Here is a 16,506-nt window from a genome sequence, read left to right on the forward strand (position 1 = left end):
CCATATTGAAATTTGAAGAGCAAAATACCCTTGCTGCTCTTCAAATTTTTATTTCTGAGTAGGGAAAATACACAACTAAATTTTATATCAAATTTTACTCTTTAACTGCACATTTGAGCTTTTAGAGATTTTTTTGTTAATTTCCTTTTCATTGTTAACCTGATATTTTAAAGACTTCAGAAACTAATGCTGTTATAAAATAATTTCAAGATAGGAAAATAGCATTTATCTTCAATGTCATTTGCTACAATGCAACATCACAATTCTATTTTAATGGTTATCCTGAGTCCTTAGAAATTAAAACACCGTGTTTACCTTTTCAAGATAACATAATCAAACACAGAAGCACAATAAAAGTCTAGCAGAGAGAAACCTGTTTGGTATAGGACTGTATTGTATAACACATCACACAGATTAGAGTGTAAATTAGTTCAGCTATTTCAAGTCCTTAAAGAGAAAGCAGATGCTTTCTCTCCAGTAAGATCTACACAATGAGACGGTAAAATTCAGGCTTAGGTGTTTAAGAATGATTTCCATAATGGTGGTTTTCTTATTTTACTTTTATTATAGGAGTTATTTGCAAGACAGCTTGTACAAATTGGCTGATTCACTCATGTGATTGAATGTAATAACTGGAAACCATTATAGACTGTTAACATGGAGGTTGATAACCATAGTATCATGTAATTCTTCACACAATTAGTAAGATTGGTGGTGCAGAAACTCTCAGGTCCTAAACAACAATTCACAGATTGCCAGTAAATCTGCATGAATTTGCTTGTGTTATAACTCATTTTTTTGGAGTAAATATGTTTATCAATACCGATTTTATATAATTCAGTGAAGTAATCTATAAGTATAAAAGCATTTTTATTTTGGGTATCGCCATGGTCCATGTAAACACTCAGCAGTCAGAAAGTGCATCTGCAGGAAGCACTCCAAGTCACATGGTGAGGTTTACTGACCTGAAGACACGTATTTCATTAAATACTGGCACTATGTGCTCAAGTGGTCCAGTGACTTTGGAGTCTGTGACTGCTGGGCATGTGGAGTAAAAATAATGTGGAAGTTTAAATCATCAGAAAAGCTATTACCCACCAATAAAAACCCTTCAGTTTTTTTTTTTTAAAGTAAATATCATGCCCAGGACCTTCCAGAATTATACCACTCTACCAAATTGCTCTTGTCAGGGTCACTAATCACCTCCAATTTGTGAAATTCACTAGCCAAGTCTCAGTTGTCATCTTACTTAATCATGCCTCCTCCTCTGATACAATTTCCTCTCTTGGCTTCCAGCACACCGCGCCCTCTTGCTTTTCCTCCTGTCTCTCTAGATATGTTTTCTCAGGTTCATTGATTGGTTTCTCCTCTTCATCCTGACCTCTCAATCTTGGAATGTCCCAGGGATCTAGATACCCATGGAGAACCAGCCACTTCTTGACACCTCTTCCATTCCCACCCTGTCCAAAGCCATCATCTTCTCTCATCTGGTTATTGCAGTAGCTTCCTACTTGGTTCCCTAGCTTCCACCCTTCCCCTGCAGACTTCTCTCAATGGAGCAGCCAGAGTGTAAGTGCCTTTTATAGTGTAAGTGCCTCTCTGAGCTCATCTTCCAGTTGCTCTCTCCTTCTGTCTTTTGGCTGCAACTGGGCCAGGCTCCCTGCTGTACCTCAAACAGGGAAGCCTTGGCTCCTTGGGGGCATTATGGGGGCACTTCCTTCTGCCTAGACTATGGTTCCCCCAGAGATCCATATGGACAACTCCTCACCTCCTTCATATTCTTTGCTCCACATTTAAAATTCTAAGCCGCAGTGTCCTCAACACATTCTCCACATCTTCCTTATTCGGTTTTATTTTAAAAGCACTGTTACTTTCTCACCTACTACATAATTACTTATTATATTTATCTTCTATTGTTTGTTTCTTTTCATGGGAATGTAAGCTCTTTGGGGGCAGAAATTTTGATCAGTGTTGTTCACTGATGTGTCCCAAGAACTCAGAGCAGCGCTTTGCTCTTAGAAGGTGCTCTGATTGCATCTGTCTTGATGAATGGCAGTGCTATTAATATCTCTAGAGAGACAAGGAACTCAGTCTTTCTAAGTCTAGAAATGAAACATGTCCTATGAGGCACCAAATGCCAGAGGAAAGAATGGTTTCTTGGTTAAGAGATGAAGTAGGAGTTAAAACTATGTATGCCTAATGTGAGGAAAGCACCTTTCAAGTAACAGCGACAAAGCGTTGATTGCTTTTTTCTCAGTAATTCTCCTAATACCAAGCATTCTCAGGTTCATAGATGAGAGTAAGGTTTTCCATTTGATATATGTAGAAATCAAATAAGATATGTGTGTGTGTGTGTGTGTATGTGTGTTGGAAGGGAAGAGGGATGTCTTTTTCTAAGTGCTGAGCTACATGACTATAGGATAGGACAGATTTACTGACAGTGAGTAAAGAGAACATGGAGAAGGAAATGGCAGCCCAGTCCAGTATTCTTGCCTGGGAAATCCAATGGACAATATTCTAAGTCAGTTTCAGTAATCACTTAAGGTCAAATCTTCAACTTCTATAAAATACTCTATGCCACAGCCCTTTCATATTCCTATGAGGCAAATTTCTGTTTTCCACTGAAAGCTGGCTCATTCAAGAATAGCACAGTTTAGGGACTCCAGCACATATTCTGATTCTTCTTTTTTCGACATGTTTCTATTGCCCATGAATGCCCAGATTTCCTGGTTCTTGGGTTTAAGGCTTACATCAGGAATACAATACTCATTGAATTGGAAGTGCTTTGTGTTATACTCTTTGAACTGGAAGTTCATTGTTTATTGCTGTCTCTGATTTCTTTTTGCTACTGTTCGTGGTAGCATGAGGAAGGAATAACCTGAAAAATTAACAAAACATATCTACACAGATACCCAGTTCGTGATTTCAAAAAGCGTTTCTAGAGCAATACTGATCCCCGGAAAAGAAATGTTATAAATGTGCTCAGCTACCTTTTACAAATATAAGTTTATGAATATTTCCAGAAAAATTCCCTGGTGGCTCAGTGGTAAAAATCTGCCTGCAATACAGGAGATGCAGGAGATGCGGGTTTGATCCCTGGATCAGAAAGATCCCCAGGAGGAGGAGAAGGCAACCCACTTCAGTCTTCTTGCCTGGAAAATTCCATGGACAGAGGAGCCTGGAGGGTTACAGTCCATGGGGTGGCAAAGAGTTGGACACAACCGAACACAGTAAATACCTGAAATAAATAATGCATGAAAAACCATGTTTCTCTCTCTCTCTCTTTTTTTTTTAGTTACATGCAGGTATTTTTGTTTGAAAACCTTGAAATTCTTAAAATAAATTAGTCTCGTTGCTGATTTTGAAAAATGTGAATTAAGGGTATAAGAAGCAGAAGAAATATTGTTATCAGTACCACTCTGAATAACATTATTAAAGCAGAAAATATTTTATTTTAAATAGTTTCCATTTCAGATACATAATAAAAATTAACAGATATAACCCCAACCATGAGATTTAATTCACATTTATACACATATTTGTGTTGGTGTATGGAGGAAATATGTTTTACGGTGAAATTATGTATTTCTTTGAAATGTAGTTCAAAGTCAGGAAGAGAACTTTAAACATTTTCTTTCACTTTTAACTCCTCACATGCCTCAAAACAAACACCTGAACATACGTCAAAATACTTGAATTCATAGCTGCAATCAGTAAGGTCTTTATTCATTGAGAAATTTTGTTTCAATATCCCTCTTGTTAGACATTTCCTTGGATGTTTATCTTGAAAATCCTACTCAAAGCTCAAATAAGTTTTTCTCAAAGTCACATTCATCTTTCAGAAATCATGTTCCTTCAATATTTAAGTAGGAGCAAACACAACACTATATAATCCATGGAGAATTTATATATATATAAACTAGGAGATAATATATATAAATTAGTTTGTGTGTATATGTACACACATACATATAAATTAGTGTGTGTGTATGTGTATATATATATCAATTCATTTCAGTTCAGTCACTTAGTCATGTCCGACTCTTTGCGACCCCATGAACTGCATCACGCCGGGCCTCCCTGTCCATCAACAACTCCTGGAGTCTACCCAAACACATGTCCATTGAGTCGGTGATGCCATCCAACCATCTCATCCTCTGTCGTCCCCTTCTCCTCCTGCCCTCAATCTTTCCCAGCATCAGGGTCTTTTCAAATGAATCAGCTCTTCTCATCAGGTGGGCAAAGTATCGGAGTTTCAGCTCCAACATCAGTCCTTCCAATGAATATTCAGGACTGATCTCCTTTAGGATGGACTGGTTGGATCTCCTTGCGGTCCAAGGGACTCTCACGAGTCTTCTCCAGCACCACTATATATATACTAGCACAGCTAGCTATCATTCTAAAGATATTTTTCATAGGAGAAAAAGTTCATCACATGCACTCACTTGAATCTAGAGGGTGGATGTTCACAGTGATGCCTGATGTATCTATTTTTGGAGGAATCGTGTCCATCTCTCTTCATTCTTTACCCTCAGTAATTGGTAAAAGGGACCATCATTCTCGGCACAGGAAATGCTTCTTCTGGTTGCTACCCTAAGTACCTCACCTTCCTAATAATTTCACTAACTTCCAAATCTAGCTGTCTTTTTGTCCTTGATCCTTGGTCCTCAAAGTTGTGAACTCTGCTCGCCTAGCATCCTTTATCTTTCTTTCATGACTCTTATTACAGTTTTAATTATATGACTATTTGGCCAATTACCTTTCAATAACTATCTCCTACTGCTCAGGGATAGAGGGTGGGGCGGGCTAGTTCTCAGGGACTGTCACAGAGGCCAGGACAGACTACCGAGTAGCCTCTTAATAAACGATTACTGATTAGATGACTAAAGATCAATGGTGTCAGAAATGTTAAAAGATTCAGAAGATTGGTATTTAGAATTTCACTCTTTACATCCTACTATTCAGATAAGGTTATATTTACTATAATTATGACAATCATTCAATGAGTGGGACCTTTATGCTGTCCCCCAAAACAACTCCATTCCTTGTTTTTGTATTTTTTATGGACTATTAAAGCTTGCTACATTTAACACTTGACTGTGCTTATGTTTAAGAAGAGTCTTCTTACATATAAATCAGACAGGGAGGAAATTGGGAATTTACTGGCAAAACCGATTGGCAATTTAAGTTACCATGGATGATTTTAATACCTTGAGTGATTTCATATTTATTGAGTGAAATATTGTCATAAGGATCTTTTTATATTATTTCAGTCATTTCTTTTTTCAGTTTTCTGTTTAGTTCTGAAGGTATTTTAGAGTTGAATGGCTATCATCAAAAAGATAAGAAATAACAAGTCTTATTGCAGATGTGGAAAAGGAAACCCTTGTGCACTGTTGGTGGAAATGTAAATTGGTACAGCCTCTATGGAAAACAGTATGGAGGCTCCTCAAAAAATTAAAGTCATTTATTTCTCAAAGACTTCTTCCACTGTCACTTATGAATCACATGGGGTTTCTGGCTTAAAACTTTGTGTTCTTCCTATAGTCTGTTTTTTTTTTTTTTTTTTTAAACAAACTTTATCACTTAGCCTTTGCCTACAGCCATCACATTGTACATAATAAGTGCCAATGAAACAGGTGATTTGTGAACTACTGTTAGAAGGGGAATTGAAGGGAAAGGATTTTTTGAGAGAAGTAACTGGACTGACTTTGGATCTCTGTTCCATGGCTGGCACAGTGAGCCACACCTTTTCTTACTAATGAGTCTGGAAAGGTTGCCAACTCTGCCTTTTGTCTGGGAAAACACGGAGCTATTTATGTCTGAACACCATGTACTGAGTTTACTTCCACTGGTTGACATGATCATCTTTCCTGGTCCCTCAAGCCTGAGGAGAGAGCAAAGTGAATGTACTTGCTATACGATAGGGGAGTGTGGTGTATGGGCAGTCTACATACCAAGCTTGTTTATTTCAACAAAGCAACTCTGGCTTCAAGGGATTAGACTGGAGGGCAGAAAATATGGATGTCAAGAGTGATCAGGACAGTACTGAGAAATTCTTAGTCAAGAATGTTGCAGTGCCTTTTAAGCAGGGGCAAGGGGGGATATTGAAGTTGTGTGTGTAGGTAGAATCAACGGCAACTAAGTTGGTATGAAGGAACATTTGAATGCTTGTTTAAGATTCTAATTCTGAATAACTGGGTGACACAGTTATTAAAACAGAGCCCTGGGGAAGAAGAGCAGGTTGGGAATTGGAAGATGATGAGTTTTAGAAGTACTGAGCTTGAAACACGCTGAAGATATTCATATGGGGTGTTTACCATTTCCTTAGAGATGTGAGGCTGGAACTCATGAAAGAGATGAGGGATAGAGGCATAGATTTTAAGATTTTCACAAAGGAGGATAAAGATGAACTGAGGGGAGATTTGACACGAGGAACAGGCAAAGAAAGATTCACCTGTCAGTGGAATTCAGGAGTGATCAGAGACTGGAGGAAAATATTGCAAAGGAGGCACAGGAGGCAAAGGAGAAGAGACTTTAATGGTCAGGAAACTGATAGTGTCTAATGCCAGAAATCTAAAAGCCTCTTCCTCACATTTGTTTACAGATATTACTCTTTTGTTAATTATGTAATAATTGGTTTCACAGCTTTAGTAACAATGGCATGAAGAAATTCAAAGTTATTCTGTGTTATCAGAACATCACAATTTCTTTGATGAGTTTATATTTACAGTTCAAATGTCTTGATAGGCTTTGCCTGCAAACATAGGAAATATATTTTCTTCAAATTCTGTGATTTAAAATAAGGGACTTTTGGCTTGTACTAAATTTTCAGACTAAGTGCAAAATCGCTTGCAATGAAAAAAAAAAAAGACAAAAGTTATTCAGTATAATCCATCATTCATCAAACCTCCTAAAAAGATAGTGCTGCCTGCCAGCTTTTCCATTTTAGCATTTTGAAATAACTCTATGGATAAAACAAACAAACAAAAAAATAGGAATGAAAATTCTCATTTGGCAGGTTCCTGCCAAATGATCATGAAAAGTCACTGGATTTTTCCCCCCGTGATGTCAATGTGTTAGTGTGAAAATTAAGGAACAGTTGTGTGTATGTAAATTTTTTTAATACATTAAAATTTTTTAATAAATTAAATTTTAAGAAATGTGTTATTAAGTTACAGAGTGAAGTCTTTATATTAAACATAGTAGTCCTTACTTTGCACAGGATAACATTAACTGGAAACTCATGCATATCAAACCACTGCTGTGGTCCTGTGGCCACTGAGAGGTTTGCCTATATGTTATAAAATCGCTTTTCATTAAAATTAATATTGTCTTCCCAAGATTAGCAGCTGAGAAATATATTTAAATTTTTTTCAGTATATACAATGTTTATCTTAAATTTAAGGCATGGAAGATGCCGGCATTTACTCAGACATTCAAAAGATAAAAGGAATAATATAAAAATATCCATGTACCCATGATTCATCTTAAAATATAAGACATTATGAATTCAATTAAATTCTGTGATACACGCCTCTGATCGAAATATCTCCCCTATGTCCCCCAAGGTAACCAGAATCTGAGAATCATGTTTTTTAAGTGCACCTTTTATAATACGGGTTTTTAATTGATGCTTTTTTTTTCCTTTAAGGTGAAAGCAATGCTTTCCTATGTCTGGTTGTGAATTTTTAACTTGAAATGTTGTTTTGGATTTTATCAATGTCTTCTACCTTGAGACTGATCAGTAGTCAGAGTGTCAGAGTGTAAAGTTTTAAACCTCAAGCTCCATATGCTTCATATATAGAATGGTGGCGGGAGTCTTTAAGAAGCAAATGACTGAAGCCATATAAAAAGATCTTTATGACAATATTCACTCAATAAATGGTAAATGCTTAGGATATTAGAAGTAGTTATTTCTGGTCACTTAAAACACCATTTGCATTTACTGGTAACCTCTTAATTTCCTTCCTTTTTGATTTATATGTAAGATCATTCTTCTTAAATTAAAAAGCACGTCATGTGTTAAGTAAAAGAAGCTATAATGTTCATTGAAAAATGCAAACTGGTCTTCTGCCAAGTGTTTTTACATGTAATTTTTGTATGCTCCTATATAGTCATTCAGAATGTTGATTAGGAAAAGGATGTACATGATTTAGGCACAAGTTATTTTTAACCTCAATGCTTTTTGTTTAATTTCAATATACAAAATAGGTAAAATATTATAAAGATGATAAAAATCTCACTGCAATCAAATTTTCTTACCTTTGCATAAATATTATCACCTCGTTTCCAGACAAGTTTTTACATAAACTATGGCTATTAAGTGATGGATCTCACCATGTGAGACAAAGTGCAAATACCAACTTTAATTTTGGAATATAAAATCCATCCATTCATTTTTAAAGTAAAGTAGCTTAAACACTAAAATGTAATATATTTTATATTGAAAACTAGTAGTCATCTTACAAAAAGTTTTTTGTTTTTTTACAAAGTCAACTTTCATTATTTTTTCTACAAAAAATTGTCTCTCACTGAATTTACCATTTCACTCAGTTTTTCAGTCTTTTGCTTGGTTTTTAAAAGTTTCTCATCATAAGCCACAGCCTTTTGTGATATCAATATAAAGTTTAGAACTTGTTTATACCTACTTTTGCTTTGAATGAAAAAGTCATATTTGATATAAAAAAGAAAATTTCAGTGATTTAATTTTATGCCCCACATCAATAGTAAATTGTTGAGTTTTGTAGCAAATAATTTATAAACAATTGTTTACATTTTATAAGTAAAATAATTTATATTTCAAATTATAGAACATTTATAAATAAATAGAATGAGTTTATTTAACATTTTAACTGAATAAAAATACTAAAAAATTTATATTTCGAAGATTTTTATTCAAAGCAATTTAATTTTTTTAATCTTAATCACTAAGAAGTGATACTCTGTAAGCTGTTTACTTCTTCCCAAAGTTATCATTTTACTGCCCTGTACAGTCAGGGATAATGACCACTTCTTACATGGGAATGAGGTGTGGATCTCTTAGCTTGGCATTTAGCATCCTTCTTGAATTAGTGCAAAACTTCCTCCTTTATCTCCAATACTTCCTTGCTGAATCCTTCAGTACAGACCCACTGTTCTGGACTATTCACAGATGTCCACGTGAAGGTCAACCAGATACCAGACAATACCTTCAAACACTTGGCTTTGCTAGTACCGTAAGGATGTGGTTTCTAGTCTAACTGCACATTTACTCAGCCATATTTGTTTTGGGATAGATTTCCATGTTTCTCTTTTCTTTTCTCTTTAAGAGAATTTTTTGGCCACGCCCTGCGGCTTGTGGGATCTTAGGTCCTCACTCAGAGGTTGAACCCGGGGGGAACCCAGGCCCCCAGCAGGAAAAGTGCAGAGTCCTAACCCCTGGACTGACAGAGGATTCCCAGTTTTCTGTTCTTAACCATGATATTTAATCCCAGTATAATAAAATTTTTTTAAAGAGTGAATACTTTCATAGTAAAACGTATAAATGTGGAATAGAAAATAGCTTTGATCTACAGATCAAAACTGTATTTGTTAACTATATTTGGTTGTATGGTACACTGCAGACAGTGTACCTATACATAACTTTTTCAACATTCTTAGGTATTTTTAACACTAGGAATTTGTTCTAAAGTTGAGTGTTATGTGGCTTTAAAATATTTAAATGGTCAGGTTGAACAAACACAAAAGTTCTGAACACTGCTTGGAGCTAAATTCGAAACCAACCAAATTTCTTAGGTTTGCAAAATTGCACAAGAGAAGTACCACTGAGCTGAATGTATGTCAAGAGCAATGGCTCCACTAGAATTAAACCAATTCAAAGTTGTGCTTGGACCAGGATTTGTATCAGGTCAAAGTAACCAAAACACAATGCTTTAATAACACAAGCTGTACATGTGTTTTTCCATTAAACTAAATTCACTTTTTTTCAAGCCCAAATTTATCTTCAGAACAAGAGATTAGTGTTTCTGTCCTATCTTTTCTAATACTGGATTGACCTTTCAGTAGCAAGTACATTATTTTATTTAAGCTGTATCAAGTTACTAACCTGATTCTTTTCACTGACCTGAGTCTTGTTTTGATCACCAAGTCATAACTTTTGGTTCATTATACCACTGGCACATGCTTGTCTTTCTTTGTAATCTTCATCCCATTTTTGATTATTAGATTATTATTTCTCAGTGAAGTATAGAAACTCAGAAATTGTTATGATTCCAAATAGCACTCTCATAGCTTGGACTAACCACTTTCTTATTATCCTTTGGTTATTATTTTTAACTTGTTTTATATCTTTGTATTATGTAATGAGATGGAATGGTACACTTTGAAAACTGATATGAGAGCCAACCTGCCATTGGCTGCTTTCTAGGGATGTAAAATAGATACTATGGCAACTTTGGGGATCAGTGTCCTCACCTGTACACTGGGAACACACTGCCTGCATGACCAACCCCATATTAATAGGAATACCACTCTACCTTAAGACAGATGATCCAGGAAATCAGTTATTGAATGTGAAATAACTATGCATGGGGTGAAATAAAAACACAGTCTATTACCTGTGATAATCCTGAGTATTAAATAAAATTACAGGTGTGGGTATTTTGCAGGTAGAGTTTTAGTCTCTAGGACAAAGTCAAGTTAAAGAAGTCGCCACTGAACAGTCCTGATTCCTCACCCTCTGCACCAGAAGGTCTCCTCTTACTTCCCGTGCTGTCATCTTTGTCCCCTTCTTCTTGGTTGTTTTTTGTGTAAATGTAACATTTGCTGAACGAAGTTTACAAATCCCACCGTCCTTTCCAGCCACTCAAAACACACACACACAACTTCACAACCCAGCCCATTTGACCGTCACATAACAGCTCGAGGTCAAGCTTTTCTGAAGAAAATTGACTGCTGAGGATTCCTTTACCCTCAGTATACATTACAAGGAACAGTACTAAACTTTTCAATGCTTACAATGTTCCCTAGGAGTGTGTCAGTTGAGCAGGCCAAAAAAAAAAAAAAAAAATCTGTAAGTTTATTATTTTTCCACCAATATATTTGACACCACCTTTGGAGAACGAACAAAAGGCATACTGTCAAGCAGATAGACCCGGACAAAATGTTACTGTTTGTTCCACATGAGCACAGAGGTATATTTAAGCAAAGAAAGCCACTCCATGACTCTCCTGGGACTGACGTCCTTCAGCTGAATTATACCAACATGTTCATACCACTTGCTTCAGACTGGGTTGGAATTTAAAAATGCAGACTTCTATTTGCCAATTGCTTCAATACCCCAGCAATAAAAACTCATGTTAGGATTGAACCTGGCTTTAAAGTATCATAGAACAAATGGAAGTTTATTGCAAAAATGTGTGTATACATGAAATTATAGTCAGAGATATGAAAATAAGGGGTGCCCTTGTTTGACAGATTCTATACTTCTACAGGACAGCCTCAAAGTCACCAGAAGTCACCTGGCTTGGGATTATGTTTCAAATCCAGGCTCAGTGACATTCATGAAACTTTTGGCAAAACATGGGCCAAGTTTCGAGCAAGGCTGGGTAGAATACTTCTTTCATGTGGAACCTGTGTGAAACTCAGTGGTTTTGGCTACGTTTCTCCTTGAGTTTCACATTCAAACAAGGCAAAGTTTCAAAGTAAAATTAAGAGGCAAAGGGAAACAAAAAAAAAACCAAAAAACAAAAAAAAACCCAACAGAACAGGAAAAAAAAGGCTTGCTCAAGAATGGAATGGCCTCTATCACATTTCAGCCATTGGATTCTGCAACCGAACTAGCATTGCCTTTTTAGCAGCACATTTCTCCTCAGCAATGGCAAATCAAGAATTCCTAGTATTAAAGGGAAGAGTATTCTAGACGCACCCCCCCCCCAAAGGTAATGAAGTATATGCTCAAAATGACCAGAGGATTTCAAGCTTTGACTATACACACATCACAGAAATGAGATGATTCAAAAGCTCTTATGATGCAGATCCGAAGAGAGAAAGTTAGTGATTAAATGTCCTGCTTCGGGAAATTTAAAAAAAAAAAATTAGACTCAACAGCTCTAGGTTTTCCTACTATCTCAGCCCCAGTTCTAGAGATCACATTGCATCTGCTTCTAATCCAGAGGGACGTCTCCCATAACTTGCTCCCTAGCTCTACCCTCTGAACCTGAGTCCGGCGGCCACTGGCTTCCTTCCTTGTCAGCATGATGCAGAGAACAGGGTGCGTCCCGTGTCAGCTCTGAGGAGCCAGGGTCCCTCCCTGGCCCCTAGTCTCCTGACAGGATTAGTCTCGTCCTACTGTTCACCTTCCCCAGGACACAAGGCCAGATTGCCAGGAGACAGAACTGAGTATCTGGCTGAGGACTTTGAAAATACCCTTTGTTTGCAGTAGAGAAGGAAAGAGTGACAAACTAATGTGATATACCCACGAATTTTCTCTAAAACAAAAAGAACATCTAAAAGTTGACTGAATGGCTAGAAAGCACTACACTCTGCCTATTTTAGGAAATACATTTTTTTCATTCCTTATCCCTCATTCAGCAGAAGTTTCACTAGCATAACAGACTTCTGGCTACAGAGAATTTTTTTTCTCCTTTCTTTTTTTTCTAGTTTTCCTTTTTTAAATGTTCTTTTATTTCTTTAAAATTTTTTTTCTTCTTTTTTGAAAAAAAAAAAAAAAAGAAAGAAAGTTACCCAGAAGATGTGTGTTTAAAATGCATGTTTTCTTTTGACATATGGTAAGATACCAGTAAACTTCTTTGGAAATAAGAATCTCTAAATTCCAAGGATTTCAGTGTCCATGTTAAAAAGCAACAGTAAGGCCCCAAGGCATATGGCAATTTAGAGGCACTTACATGATAGAGTCTGTGTACCATTATTTCCTGCTTGATTTTAGACATCTGCTGAGCATGGAGCCGAGGACTGTCATAAATTTTTTGATGGTCAGAGAAACCTGCCATAGAATAGTCTTTGCCTTTCTCTTGGTGGTAGGGGCGGGGGGTGGGGGGTGGTTCCCTGTACTAATAAAACAACACGTATCAGTAACAGAAAACCAAAACCCAATAGATTATTCCAAGGAAATGATATAAAAGCCTTAAACAAAAAAGAAGATGACTTTTTAACTGAACATAGTAAATACCCACAATCAAAGTAAATGCCATGTTTGAAGTTCAAGTCCACAGATCAAAGTGCTTTGCAAGACGTCAAGAGCAAGCATCAGGTGGGGGAGGGGGAAGCACAGAAAACCCTCCAAAGTATTACTTTGTCACAGTGGAGAAAGAAACCTTCCAGCCAAAGACCATCAGCTAGGTAAGGAAACCTCAAAACTGAGTCACTGAACTGTGGTAGGAAGATACAATACAAAAGCAAACAAAAAATTGTTCTAATTCCACAGTAGCAATGAACAAAACAGTGCTGAAAGAAGGTAATAACATAGCGCCCTCTCATTGTCCTTAAAGAATAAATCACTAATCTAGCTCCTTTACTCAGGTAGTTGCATCTTTTCCCTTAAAAAAAAATGCCCTTAGAAAGTTAAAAATAAGTAAACCCCGTCTAAACAAGAAAATGAGGGTGTCTGAAAGGCTCTGGGACGACCCTGGCAAGGAGGCTTAATTAGCGTTCTGCCTCAGCTCAGGCTCGGCCACAGACAGGTCTGTTCTGCAGGTCAGCATCGTACGGAGCGCCCTCAGCCCCGTTTAAAGCTGCAGCCACGGAAACGCACGCCGGGTGCTGCTGGGCTCTGGAACACCCTATCTACCTGGACGGCGTTCAGCACCCCCAGCAGCATCCACCCCCACCCCCCCTGCTTATTTTCACCATTGACAAGTTATTTAAAAAACGTTGAGTCCATGTCATAAACCAACCAAATAATTCCAGAATTTAAAAAAAAAAAAAATCTTACCTACAGGCAGCCAGGTTCAACAGTTGCTCTGAAGAGAGGAAGTAGCAGTCAGTGGCCTTTTACATGTGGAGGTTGTTTATTTAGCCCTTTTTAAAAGGTCTTGAACTCCAGAGGTTTAAGATTAAGTCCAATCCAAGTGTCTGAAAAAAAAAAAAAAGGAGGGGGGCAAGAGAGAAGGCAAGTGAGAGAGGGAAAGAATCTCAGCTGCTGGGTGGTGCTACTGTTCTGAGAGCATTTGAGCTATTTTCAGCATTTAACAGCAGCCGGGGTTGTCTGCAAGGGATGAAAAATCCTTGCCTGGATCGCCACACCCCGCCCCCCCAGGGGGGTGTGTGTTGGGGGGGGGCAGAGACACAAACCAGGAAACCCACAACAACTTGCTCCACTGTGCAAATATTCATTTACATTTTGAGGAAAACTGCCAGCATGATTGAAAGCAAAACACACAGTAACAACAACAAAAAAAACTTCACTGGAATCTTAAAGCAACATAGTACTTTGCCATAATCCTTGCGTTTTCAAAACGATTCACGAGATTCGTTGAAAATCAGATGTCCTGTTTATGCCGTATTGAGAGGAAAGACTTTTCTTCTCTTAGTTCCTGGCCTGCTTATATGGGTCTTAAAAAAATGTTTTAGGTTTCTCTCTGGGAGGAATAACTGTTGTCAGCCTATCCTCCTTAAGACTGAAGACAAATGATTTATTTCTAGCCCACACCCACATTTCCAGTCTCATCAACCATGCTATTTTTGAAAGCTACTGGGTTAAGCTGTTGACATTTCTTATCTCTTGGCAGAGATTGGGGGCCATTCAGTGACAAGATGCAGACAGGCACCCAGCCCCTGCTCTCTCCCCACTCCAAAGGCCAGTGAAGAAATACTTCAGACTGGGTCACCAACAATGACTGGCAAACTCTGAGCTTTCATTTTGTTTGCAGAATGATGAATTAAGATCTGGAAATTGTAGTCATTCATTCAACAAACATTTTCGTGGCAAGAACTTCTGATACGCCAAGCACTCTGAGAATACAATAGTGGACAAAATTAATTTCTTTGCCTCGAAAGGTTTATAGCACACAAACACAGCGAGAGTAAGGACAGAATTTGTTACAGACTTTTACAGCTTCTTTTCCACAGGCTATTTAAACCATGGCAACTGGAGATGTGGAGATCTCTTTCTACTCTGACCCAGGGAATATATGCGTCATCAGACGGACTCCTGACTTCCATTGCTTCATTAGGCTTTTTGCAACATCCCGAAAAAGGAAAATTAGTTACTTCCTACCAAGGAAACACTTAAGTATTTGTATAAAAGCCTCTGTTCTAGATGAAATCCCCGAAACCTCTGAACTCTCTATTCTTTGTAACAAAGAAAATGCCTATGCAGTCAGGAAATACTGCTGAGAGATGAAAGAAGATTCCCTGATTTTAGTCCATTATAAAAACCACCTTGATATGTTTTATAGTTAATATTATGAAGGCTGGCTACCAGAGGCTCACATCAAATTCAGTTCTTTCCTTTTAAGTGATTAGAGAAAATACTGAGGAAAGAAATAGGTGAGGCAGATTGAGGTACAAACTTCCAGTTGCAAGATAAATGAGTCACAGGTATGAAATGGACAGTGTAGGGATTATATATAGTCAATAATTATGTAATATCTTTGTGGTGACTAGCCTTACTGTAGTGATCATTTTGAAATGTATACAAATATCAAATCACTGTGCCATGTAACAGGAGCTAAACTTTTTAACTGTTTTTCCTTTTTCTCCTTATAGTAGTTCATAATGAAAAGGAAAATACTTTTAAAAATGGACCTTCCTTGAGAACCTGTGGAAGTTAAGGGAACAGATAAAGATTAACTATTTGAGTACTAAGTCAACCATTATTTTTAAATTTCAAACTGGGTGCTTTTCACACCATTACTGAAAGAAGCCCGTTGCTTCACGTTGAACTATTTTTAGAGTCATTTTATGCCAATCTGCACTTGAATGAACAGGTTATGACCCAGCTCCCTGTTCCATTTAGGATGAGTCCTAACCTGCCAAGTAACTCACCCAGAACTCCTTTGTTCCCCAAAGATCTTGACTGTCCAGACAGCCTGTCCATAAGTACTTTTCAGCAGATCTGATATCACAGAAGAGTGCAAACTGAGGCATATTTTTAAAGGTTAGAATACTTACCCAACTGCTATGTCTTTTGGAAGTTATCAATACAGTAACAATTGTATCAACTGTACTGTTAATGGTTTTATTTATGTCTCTTTTTTTTTGTTTGTGTTTTTTACCAAAAAAAACCTGATTTAAAATCATTTGGAAATGCTTATATTAGAGTGGGCTTCTTATATTGATGAAACATTTAATAGGCCTTTGGCATAACTCTTCTGTATAAGATGGGGGTAAGAACAATGCCAATCCATAGAGTTGTGGTTGGGTTTATATGATTACGCACATAAAATTCTTAACCAAGTAATGCCTGATACACAGAACGCATAAAAGTTAATGATATTATCACCGTGAAGTTTTGTTGTGGTTTAGTTGCTAAATCATGTCCGACACTTTGCAACCCCATGGACT

The 16,506-nt window shown here is 37.2% G+C and overlaps 1 protein-coding gene across 19 annotated transcripts in view; it reads right to left on the reverse strand.

The window, feature by feature from the left end:
• Nucleotides 1-16,506, reverse strand: part of SORBS2 (sorbin and SH3 domain containing 2) — a 205,080-nt gene that overhangs the window by 159,423 nt on the left and 29,151 nt on the right. For 5 of the 19 annotated variants that reach the window (XM_043454399.1, XM_043454402.1, XM_043454405.1 and 2 more), the window contains exon 2: nt 13,934-14,073. The gene's annotated coding sequence lies outside the window, so the exon portion shown is untranslated. Of the gene's footprint in view, nt 1-13,933; nt 14,204-16,506 lie in introns of those variants that run through there. The other 14 variants (XM_043454386.1, XM_043454389.1, XM_043454388.1 and 11 more) reach the window with 9 other exon arrangements.

This window comes from Cervus canadensis, chromosome 31, assembly GCF_019320065.1.
Source record: "Cervus canadensis isolate Bull #8, Minnesota chromosome 31, ASM1932006v1, whole genome shotgun sequence".
In the NCBI taxonomy this organism is placed as follows: Eukaryota; Metazoa; Chordata; class Mammalia; order Artiodactyla; family Cervidae; genus Cervus; species Cervus canadensis.